The sequence below is a fragment of the Sus scrofa genome, chromosome 14 (assembly GCF_000003025.6).
Source record: "Sus scrofa isolate TJ Tabasco breed Duroc chromosome 14, Sscrofa11.1, whole genome shotgun sequence".
In the NCBI taxonomy this organism is placed as follows: Eukaryota; Metazoa; Chordata; class Mammalia; order Artiodactyla; family Suidae; genus Sus; species Sus scrofa.
The window spans coordinates 99,256,719-99,268,904 of NC_010456.5; the positions used below are offsets into that span (position 1 = coordinate 99,256,719).

The 12,186-nt window shown below is 40.7% G+C and overlaps 1 protein-coding gene across 8 annotated transcripts in view; it reads right to left on the bottom strand.

The window, feature by feature from the left end:
• SGMS1 (sphingomyelin synthase 1) overlaps nt 1-12,186 on the bottom strand; it is a 310,846-nt gene that overhangs the window by 109,453 nt on the left and 189,207 nt on the right. For all 8 annotated transcript variants that reach the window (XM_021071757.1, XM_013983509.2, XM_021071761.1 and 5 more), the window contains one exon: nt 5,945-6,025. The gene's annotated coding sequence lies outside the window, so the exon portion shown is untranslated. The remainder of the gene's footprint in view (nt 1-5,944; nt 6,026-12,186) is intronic.

The window sequence follows — 12,186 nt, forward strand, 5'->3', positions numbered from 1 at the left end:
ATATAGACATTTATATCAAAACTTCAGAATAACTGCAAACCAAAAATCTACAATTGATACACAAACTAAGAAAAATCAACTCAAATACAACACTAAAGATAGTCATCAAATCACAAGAGGACAGAACAATGGAAGAAGAGAAGAAAAAAGAGCAACAAAAACAAATGCAAAGCAATTAATAAAATGGCAATGAGAACATACATATCAATAATTACTTAAATGTTAATGGACTAAATACCCCAACCAAAAGACACAGACTGGCTAAGTGGATACAAAAACAAGACCCTTGGAGTTCCTCTCATGGCACAGTGGATAACGAATCCGACTAGGAACCATGAGGTTGCAGGTTTGGTCCCTGCCCTTGCTCATTGGATTAACAATCCGGCATTGCCGTGAGCTGTGGTGTAGATTGCAGAGGTGGCTCGGATCCCGCGTTGCTGTGGCTCTGGCATAGGCCAGCAGCTACAGCTCCGATTCGACACCTAGCCTGGGAACCTCCATATGCCATGGGAGCGGCCCAAGAAATAGCAAAAAGACAAAAAAAAAAAAGACCCTCTCTCTCTTCAAGAGACCCACTTCTCTTCTAGGAACACATACAAATCAAAAGTGAGAGGATGGAAGAAATTATTCCATGTGAATGGGGATCAAAAGAAACTCATAACAGACAAAATACTTTAAAATGAAGAATATTTTAAGGGACAAGGAAGGTCACTAGCTAATGATCAAAGGATCAATCCAACAAGAAGATATAACAATTTTAAATATCTATGCACCCAACATAGGTTCAGCACAATACATAACGCAACTGCTAACAACCTTTAAAGGACAAATCAACAATAACACAATCATAGTGGGGGACTTTAACACCCCACTTACAGCAATGGACAGATCATCCAGACAGACAATCATTAAGGAAACGCAAGCCCTGAATGAAGCATTAGACCAGATGGACTTCATAGATATTTATAGGACATTCCATCCAAAAGCAGCAGAATACACATTCTTCTCAAGTGCACATGGAACATTCTCTAAGATTGATCATATCTTGGGCTACAAATCCAACCTCCATAACTTTAAGAAAACTGAAATCATATCAAGCAACTTTTCTGACCACAACGCTATATGACAGGAAATCAACAACAAGAAAAAACCTGCAAAAAACACAAACACGTGGAGACTAAACAACATGCTACTAAATAACCAATGGATCACTGAAGAAATCAAAGAGGAAATTAAAAAATACCTAGAAGCAAATGACAACAAAGATATGGGATGCAGCAAAAGCCATTCTAAGAGGAAAGTTTATAGCAATACAAGCCCACCTCAGGAAACAAGAAAAAACTCAAATAAACAAGCTAACTTTACATCTGAAGCAGCTCGAGAGAGAACAGATAAGATGTAAAGTTAGCAGAAGGAAAGAAATCATAAAGATCAGAGCAGAAATCAATGAAATAGAAACAAAGAAATCCATAGAAAAGACCAAGGAAACAAAAAGCTGGTTCTCTGAAAAGATCAACAAAATTGATAAACCCTTAGCCAGACTTATCAAAAAAAAAAAAAGAGTACACAAATCAATAAAATTAGAAATGAAAAGGGAGAAGTAACAACAGACATCACAGAAATACAAAGGATCATAAGAGACTACTGTATGCAACTATATGCCAATAAAATGGAAAACCAGGAAGAAATGGACAAATTCTTAGAAAAGTACAATCTTCCAAGACTAAACCAAGATGAAATAGAAAAGATGAATGGACCCATCACAAGAACTGAAATTGAAACTGTGATTAAAAAACTTTCAACAAACAAAAGTCCAGGACAAGATGGCTTCACAGGCAAATTCTACCAAACATTTAGAGAAGAGTTAACACCTATCCTTCTGAAACTATTCCAAAATATCAAAGAGGAAGGGACACTCCAGAACTCCTTCTATGAGGCCACCATTACCCTGATACCAAAACCAGACACAGATTCCACAAAAAAAGAAAACTACAGACCAATTTCACTGATGAACATCGAAGCAAAAATCCTCAACAAAATACTAGCAAACCACATCCAACAATACATTAAAGGATTGTACATCATGATCAAGTGGGATTTATCCCAGGGATGCAAGGATTCTTCAGTATCTGCAAATCAATTGGTGTGATACACCACATTAACACACTGAAGAATAAAAACCATATGATCCTCTCAATAGATACAGAAAAAGTCTTTGACAAAATCCAACACCCATTTCTGATTAAAAACCCATCAGAAAGTAGGCATAGAGGGAACCTACCTCAACATGATAAAGGCCATCTATGACAAACCCCCAGCGAACATCATTCTCAATGGTGAAAAGCTGAAAGAATTCCCACTGAGATCAGGAACAAGACAAGGATGTCTGCTCTCGCCACCACTCTTCAACATAGTTCTGGAAGTCCTAGCCACAGCAATCAGAGAAGTAAAAGAAATAAAAGGAATCCAAATTGGAAAGGAAGAAGTAAAACTATCCCTATTTGCAGATGACATGATACTATAACTAGAGGATCCTAAAGACTCTACTAGAAAACTGTTAGAGCTCATCAATGAATTTGGCAAAGTCGCAAGATACAAAATTAATACACAGAAATCGATGGCATTTCTATATACTAACAATGAAAGATCAGAAAGAGAAATTAGGGAAGCGATTCCATTTACCATCACATGTCAAAAGAATAAAATACCTAGGATAAACCTACCTAAAGAGACAAAAGACCTGTACTCTGAAAACTATAAGACACTGATGAAAGAAATCAAAGATGACACAAATAGATGGAAAGATATACCATGCTCTTGGATTGGAAGAGTCAATGTTACCAAAATGACTATACTACCTAAGGCAATCTACAGATTCAACGCAATCCCTATCAAATTACCAAGGACATTTTTCAGAGAAGTCATAGAAAATATTTTAAAGTTTGTTTGGAAGCACAAAAAACCCGGAATAGCTAAAGACATCCCGAAAAAGAAAAATGGAGCTGGAGGAATCAGGCTCCTGGACTTCAGACTCTACTACAAAACAACAGTCATCAAAACCGTATGGTACTGGCACAAAGACAGAAATATATATCAGTGGAACAAGATAGAAAGCCCAGAATTCAACCCACGCACCTACAGTCAACCAATCTATGACAAGGAGGCAAGAATATACAATGGAGAAAAGAGAGCCTGTTTGATAAATGGTGCTGGGAAAACTGGACAACCACATGTAAAAGAATGAAATTAGAACACTCCCTAACACCACACACAAAAATAAACTCAAACTGGATTAAACATCTAGATATAAGACCAGATATTATAAAACTCTTAGAGGAAAACATAGGCCAAACACTCTCCGACATAAATGACAGCAACATCTTCTCAGATCCACCTCTTAAAGTAATGACAGTAAAAACAAAAATAAACAAATGGGACCTAATTAAACTTAAAAGTTTCTGCATAGCCAAGGAAACCCTAAACAAAATGAAAAGACAACCCACAGAATGGGAGAACCACTTCTGTAATAATCCAAGTCCAGTCCTGACTCAGTAGGAACTATAAATATCTATTGTTTTAGGAAGAAATAAGGGAAATAAATGTTTTAAGATTATGTAAGTCTGATTCAGGGAATTGACACAAACAAATGTTGTGAAATATCCAAGGCATTTTTTGAAGGTTCAATAAAGAATGTGTTTTGAGAACTAGGTGGGTGAGATTTTAAAATAAAAACAACCACCACGATCTTAGCTGTTACTTAGCAATTTCAGGCTTCAATTGTTCGCTTTCTAAAGGGCAGAAAACTGAAGAAACTGCTTCCCGGAGAAACACTGAGATATCTGATCCAGTTTGCATACTCTCTAAGATTTTAATCAAGCCACTAGGAACTTTAAGCTGCCCAGGTTTTCGTTTTGTATTGCTCTCTCTGGAGACAATTCACTTTCCCTAAAACTTAATTTGTGTATCAAAAGCAAGGCTACATGCCATGGTTAGTCAGGAGGCACCCTGGGTACTTGTCCACAAAGTGTCCCCATCTGGGGAAATGCAGATTCCAGGGGGTACAGAGAAGGAAAAGAAGGAAATTCAAAAGGGAGTGAGCAGTCTGACTTATCTCAGGCACTGCGAGATAAGAAGTGAGGGGTACCAGGGGCCAGTTACAAAGCTGAGTTAACCAACTGGGAACTCCAGTCACACTGGAGTTAATAGGTCTAAATTCTAAATTGATCTTGGCACTTATCTTCAATTCCAGAAGCTATGCAGTCATGACAACTTGGGTTACCTAGCACGGATTCAAAACCAAACCTTGCTTTTATCAACCAAACCAAAGCCTTCCACCCAGAGCTAAGAAAGATAACTGAAGATTTGTGGCTGAAAAATGTCTTCAAAACAGGAAATGTACAATCAGTAGTACACTGCAGGGGCCAGTTCATATCAGACCCCTAGAACTGACTGTCATATTCTTGGGATTTAGGCAAAGCCATTGTTAAACACACCATCATTAAATGTTATATAAACACACAATAAAAATAAACTACTGCAAAAACAAAGGTAATAAATATTCAGAACTCACCACTTCCTGTTTTACTATTATCAATGCTCTTGAGGTTCTTTGCAACTATTGTATCTGACTGGCAGTAAACCATATAATTGTGTGCTCCTGCACTTCACTTCCCAACTCGGCTGCCAGGGACTTTTGCTGAGAGTGTGAAATCAACTATGGTAGGAATGTACACCATGGAAATTGGCAAACACTACAACCTCCTTCTCCCACCAGGGCTAGCTCTTAACACTTACCTGCATGTCACTACCTGCAAGGTTAACCCACCCCTGCCTGACAGCGGCTCAGGGAAGTGGGGCTGGCCAGTCTTCTGAGTCAAGGTCAAGGCTTATAAACTGTAAATCATGATACAAATATAAGAATGGAAAGTAACTGCTTTTATTGTGGCCCTATATGGTACCAGTCACAGCACAAAGTCCTATCCACCTGGTCTTTCTTTCAAAGAGAGGTACTATCAAATGCAGTATACAGATGAGTCAGCTGAGGCCGACAGGCTGAGCAAAAACTAAAAGCACAAGAGCAAGAATCAGGCCTCTGAATGTCTGACTCAAAAATGTAGGATCTAACTACCCTACTTACTAATGTTATTACTACCATCATGAAGCCCAAATCAACCATGTGTGATGGTCAGATAATGAGCAAACATTAATGGCCTTCGATGTGTAAAAACTGGCATACATGAAGAGGGATACTCAAAGAGCTCAATTTTATTCATATTCACCAGGTTTATTCATATCTACCTCCAAAACGTACCCACAAAAAGTCAGTAAGAAATGGAGCCCACGGAACCAACGGGATCTAGAATGATCTGCATTCGAGAAGAGTTAATATAAAAGGAATCCTGGAGTTCCCGTTGTGGTGCAGTGGAAACGAATCCGACTAGGAACCATGAGGTTGTGGGTTTGATCCCTGGCCTCGCTTAGTGGGTCAAGGCATTGCCCCGAGCTGTGGTGTAGATGGCAGACGCAGCTTGGATCTGGTGTTGCTGTGGCTGTGGGGTAGGCCAGCAGCTGTAGCTCCAATTAGACCCCCTAGCCTGGGAACCTCCATATGCAGCAGGTATGGCCCTAAAAAGCAAAAAAAAAAAAAAAAAAAAAAACAGGAATCCTTTTAATTCTTCAAATACTTATGCTCTATCCACCAAACGGATCACCCAACTTAAAACAACACATTCTCCCAAGAAAGAATAATGCAAAAGCAACATTTCTTAAATGTTATTAGCACCAGTTTTCTGAAGTGTTTGTATATTTGCTTTTCAAAGTTTTCTCTTAAGACCTTTAACGTATTTAATTGTGCTATTACTTTGTTATGGTTCTTACAGAAAATTCAGTAGTCAAATGGAAGTAGTCATTTGGAATTTCAAAGAACTAACAACATTTTACTCACTGATTATTTTTTAAAATTCTCGTCATCTTGGCTTCCTAGAAGTTACCGGCTTCTTCCTTTGCTCCAGTACATTTCCATTACCTGCCATGAGAAGAAAGAATCCAATTATATATCTCATAAAGACCATTTCTTGGTTTCTACCACCTTAGTTTTTTCCTTTCTTTGCACCCCAAACACAGAGAAAAATATTGTCGTCTCTGCCTTTCTCTCCAAAATCAAAAAGGCGGGAAAGAACAACAACACAGATCACCTTAAGACGAAAACTTTAAAGGGCAGTATTTCTACTCTTAGGGTTTGGGGTGGAGACTCTTAAAACCCTCCCATAAGTTTTCAGGAAGAAATTCTTAGTCTGTTTCTTGGGAGGGGGCGGTATTAGAATAAGTCTTTCCCTATCTCTCCTCCCCAAACCCCTCCTTCCTTCTCAAAAGTGAGTGACTATTAGCCTGGGAGGCTGAGGCAGAACTGGTTTAGTGCTGAGATCACACACTGAGCTGGGCAGCAAGGGCCTCCCTCCAGTTCTCTGCAAAACTTGGGGCCAAGCAAATTTCCACACAGCTAAGCAGGACAGGGCTGCCCGCTTCAGACAGGGCCAGCCAGCCTTCTCTGTGGGCTTCTCTCCAGATGTTCCTGGTCAGGGTTACTAGGGTGCAAGGCAAGTCTTAAAAAGGGAAGTAACTGGAGTTTCCGTTGTGGCTCAGTGGTTAATGAATCCGACTAGGAACCATGAGGCTATGGGTTCGATCCCTGGCCTTGCTCAGTGGGTTAAAGATCTGGCGTTGCCGTGAGCTGTGGTGTAGGTGGCAGACACGGCTCAGACCCTGCATTGCTGTGGCTGTGGCGTAGGCCAGTGGCTACAGCTCCAATTAGACCCCTAGCCTGGGAATATGCCGCGGGTGTGGCCCCAGAAAAGACCAAAAAAAGGAAGTAACTGACACTTCTGACTTCTCCAATCCTATTTTATCAGTAATTAAGCTACTATCTATGTTGATTCCTATTGGAATCCTAGCTCTATTTTTCAAATTGTTGAACGCTTATAGGATTGAAAAGATAAATGATTAGACAACCCAAATCTATCAGAGGACAATGCATAGATAAAATCTTGGCTTTAAATCCTACCACATACTAGTCTTGTGGCCTTGGGAAAATCCATTCACATTTTCTCAGCCCCAATTTCTTTATTTCTGAAAGAGGATCAAACGGCCCCTACTATACTTACTGTGTGGTTGTGAGGATTAGACAAGATGAAAGACATAATCTGCCAAAGTCAAGCATGCTTTGCTCTAAGGAGGGTAGTACCCCAGCACCAGAGACACCCAATGCTCAGAGATCAGACTGGCTGTTTTGTTCATATGTATGCAATAACAAATACCAGAGAGTCATATAATTCATGGAATGATGGGTTACACTCAGCAAAATGCCCCCCTTTTTCCAAAAGGAAATCATTCAGAATGATGTTTTACATTTGTTTTTCAATTTCATAACATTTTTGGGTCCACAACCAAGGGAGAGGTTCTGCTTTTTTTCCCTTTGCAGAACAACCCAAACAAAAAGTCTCACTTCTACCAAGAAGAAGGCAACAACTACTCATTGTAGGTGAAGAACATGTCTCCAAATACACAATAGCTATAAAATAGGAACCTGTTAACTTTCCTTACCTGAAGCCCCAGTGTTAAGATATTCAGAGAGAACAGATTAATATTGACTGTAAAATGGCTCTTTTTCCTGAGGTACCCTGTTAACCACTGAGCCTGAGAGACTGTATCACCTCAGTTACAGAAGTTATCTGAATCATTACGGTGTGAGTGTGTGTGTGTAAGAGGGGGTATAAAGAAGGGAGAGAATGGAAAAACAACATCCATAAAGAGGGCTTCCTGGTAACCAAAACGAATGTGTCAACATCAATAAAAAACAGCAGGGAAGGACTGAAGCGTCAAAGACTTACAGATTATACCCAACACCGAGGAACTTGCTCATTGGCTAGCCGTATCTTTATACTCCAGGTCATCTGGCATGGAAGCCTTTTAAAAGCATGGAAAATGCTGTTTAAAATAAAGAGGTTGGAACTCCACCTCTGCTATTTAAAAGCAGTGTGGTCTGTGCCAAGTAATTTAATCCTCTAAGTCTCAGTTCCCAAGTCTGTAAAACAAGGACAACAGGACTTACCTTGGAGAGCAGCGGCACAGATTAGAAATAACGCATGTGCAATGCCTGTCATAGAATGTGTCTCCAAAATACAGTTACAGTTATTGTGTTTGCTAGGGCAAGTATGACAGTCTTTTAAAATCATAGCTACAACTGCAACCATGGTACTGAGTCCACTAAATTCAGACTCTCTCTCCCTCTCTCTCTCTCTCTCTCTCTCTCTCTTTTTTTTTTTTTTTAAGGGCTGCACTTGCAGCATATGGAGGTTCCCAGGCTAGGGGTTGGATTGGAGCTGTAGCTGGCCTACACCACAACCACAGCAACACGGGATCTGACTTGCATCTGTGACCTACACCACAGCTCATGGCCACATTGGATCCTTAACCCACTGAGCGAGGCTAGGGACTGAACCAGAGTCCTTATGGATACTAGCTTGGTTTGTTGACCACTGAGCCATGACGGGAACTCCCAGACTCTTCCTCTCTGTGAACATTTTGGAGTCAGGTTCAAATTATACTTTTGCCAACAACATAAAACATTTCTAAGTTGATCTGAATGGAGTGTTAAAATCTCTAAGTTGGTAACCTTTACTAAAATGCAAAGTGAAAGCTCTAGCAATGCATGTGTTAGCACTCTTCATAACTGTACTGCATTTCTTTTTTTTTTTTTTTTTTGATGACAAATTTTTGAAAGAGGGAATGAATCATTTCCATCAGTGCTAATTCTTCTGGTGTGCACTGGAATGCCAAGTACTCAGTGGGTGTCTGTGGGGGGAAAAAAAAGCCCCACTGAGAATGGCAGGCAGCCTATCACCAACGCTAGCTTCACATCACAGCCTCAGTCAACACCAGTATGGGTCTGTCAGCTATGTTTTCAAGAAAATTGCAAAGATCCCTAAGGTGAGACATTACTAACTTTGAAACAGGACTTTTAATGACAAAAAGTACTCCCTGACCCCTTCTAAGTCATCCTCTTTGGGACGCACTCCAATGAGGCTGACTGCTCACAGTACCTTGAGTACTCTTCTTCTACCTTCAAAACCAGTGAATGATGCCCACAAGAAAATCAGTCTCCTTACCTGCTCTTGATTTTTGAACCAAAAACACTTTATTTGCTATATGGAAAATATTTTAATAGGTTAAAGGAAACGAATTCATTCTCAGAGATGGTAATTTGCTACCACTATGGTAATTTGAAAGAATTACAAATGACTTCAACTATAGACTAGTGAACTACCCACTTGGCAGAAGACACTGCTCGGTACTGGGGGTCGGAAGGAGTTACAAGGTGGTTGAGATGAAGTTCATTGAGGAGAATGCAGTGGAATGGCAGTGTCACCAGAATATAAGCAATTAACTTACCTGATGCACTTGAGGATAATCTGGGTGTATAAATGCTGGCTGGGATCATTAAAAATCCGGTATTTCTTTCTTTCTTTTTTTAAAGAGCCGCACTTGCAGCACATGGAAATTCCTGGGCTAGGGGTTCAATCAGAGCTGCAGCTGCAGTCCTATGGCAGAACCACAGTAATGCTGGATCTGAAACACATCTGTGACCTATACCACAGCTTGCAGCAAAGCCAGATCCTTCACCCACTGAGCAAGGCCAGGGATTGAACCCACATCCTCACGGATACTAGTTGGGTTCTAACCCACTGAGCCACAACGGGAACTCTAAAAATTCAGTTTTTCTTAATTGTACTTCATATAAAATGTTAAGATTTCTACAATGGTCATACAAAAACCTACAAAAACCACTCTTTCTCAAATGTATGATTTATCTTGCAAGGTGAGACCAAGCTCCTCCAAGGTAGTGAGCCTCAACCAAGAGCATCTGAGAGCTGAGATGCTAGAGTATGGCATTTGCACCAAGGCTGCAGAAGAGGATAAAATCTCTTGCATTGTAAGATATGACTGTTTTGGATTCTTGGCCTTTTTTTCTCCCAAGGAGTAAGTTCATGAAGAAGGGTTTGGACTTTTTCTATATGAGAGTGTCTGAGTCATTAAAAGCATGTACTTTGCAGTTCCCTGGTGGCTCATCGGGTTAAGGCTCTGGCATTGTTACTGCCATGGCATAGCTTCTATCCCTGGCTCCAGAACTTCCACGTGCCAAGGATGGGGCCAAAAACAAACAAAAAACAAACACAAAAATGAAACATGTACCTTGCAATCACACATAACTGCATTCCCCAATCTGTCCCAAAGACCTTGAGCATGTGATTTAATTCTGCTGAGCCTCAGTTTCTTCATCAATAGAATGGGAGTAATAACAGTACTATAACTTGATGTTGTTACATGGGTTAAAGACATAACACCAACAAACAGGTGGGGTTTTTTGTTTGTTTGTTTGACCACACCTGCAGCATATGGAAGCTCCCGGGCCAGGGATGGAATCCAAACTTCAGCTGCAACCTACACCACAGCGGTGGCAATGCTGGATCCTTAACCCACTGCACCACAGTGGGTACCCTTGCAAACAGTTTAATAAAGCTCAGGACAAAGAGTAAGTGTTCATCAAATATTGTTCCTACTGGAAGGAGTAAACTATCGTCATCGTTATGAGGCAAAGCTAGTTCCAAGACATTACTTAAAAAACAGGTGTCCTCATAAGCTCAAAAACATTCTGGGCTCCTTCACCAGGAGTCTAGAGAAAGTCTTGCTGGAGAGACTTTTATTATTTCATTTAGTAATAAAGCACAGAGTGCTCCTATATCTTGGGAGCAAAGTGAGAGCAGCAGTAGCAAGCAGAGGCTTATTGGCCCCTGAGAAAAACAGAACTGTTAATATCATCCACACAGCAACAAAACTGAATCCCTTGCTCAAGATTGCCCAACTAATAAATGGCAGAGCTGGGGTTCAAACCCAGGCAGCCTGGCTTCAGTCCCTGTTCTTAACCATTCTGCCGCTTTAGCAATTAGAAAGAGCAATAATTGGAGACTGACCAAATCACAGACCAGAAGCAGGCCAGAGGAAGGCCAAAACCCCCCTAAAGATAGTTGAAGACAAGAGAGAAATAAGGGAAATGACACAAAAGAGCAGCTAATGGGGCCTCAGAATAAAAGGACCTAAACTGCTAATGATTCTAAGTTCAACTCTTAAGAACATAGTCATCGCAAGAATCCTAAAATGATGGTACTAGGAAAGTGAACCAGTTTCAACACTTGCTTAAAGACAAAATGACTAGAAGACACAAAAGCTGAGAAGATACCAATTAAATCCTTCATTTTAGCCACATTATGACTTAGAAACACCTGCTAGGGAACAGGTCACATGGAAAATACCAGCTATCATGGGAGAGCCCCAACAGGATGGGATTTTCTTACCAAGATTAAGTGTCCTGCTACCTTTTCCTTAAATTTCTACAGCAGAAAAGAGGAAGAAAGGTCACCAGAGTGGTTGAATTCTCTGTCAATCAGAAGGAAGGGGACAAGAAAAGGATGAAAATCGTGCCCCCGGTTAAGCAGGAGAATGCACAGAGAGCTGGAGAGATAAAGAGAAGCCAGCTTATCCCTGGCCAGCCTCAAATGTGGCACTCTTAAATGGCCCTGTGACCCCTGTCTCTTATTATCCATGCCTGTAATCCCCTTCCCTTGAGTGGGGGCAGGACCTGTGATTTGCCTATCACCAACAGAATAAGACAAAAATGATGGGGCATGTAGTTACATCACATAAGACTGTAACCTTCATTCTGCTACAAGATTTTCTCCCTTGTTGGTTTTGAGGAAATAAGCTGCCAAGTGGTGAGCTGCCTACAGAGAGAGCCAGAGAGGGCAGTCTCCAGCTGACAGGTAACAAGCAACTGAGATCCCATAGGAAACTGAGTTCTACCAACGATCATATGAGCTTAATGAAAATCCTTCCCCAGTCGAGCCTCAGATGAAAACAGCGGCCCCGGCTGATGACCTGATTACAGTCTTATAAAGTACCTAGCCAAATGGCAAAGAGACTCCTGACCACGAAAACTGAGATAGTCTGCGCACTGATTAAGTGACTAGTTGGCAGCGAACTTGTCATGTAGCTGTAATAACCAATACAGAAGGGAAGTCAGACACAAGCTCCTGATGAAACCACATGCCCTTCAGAGAGAGGAGGGGAAGGAAG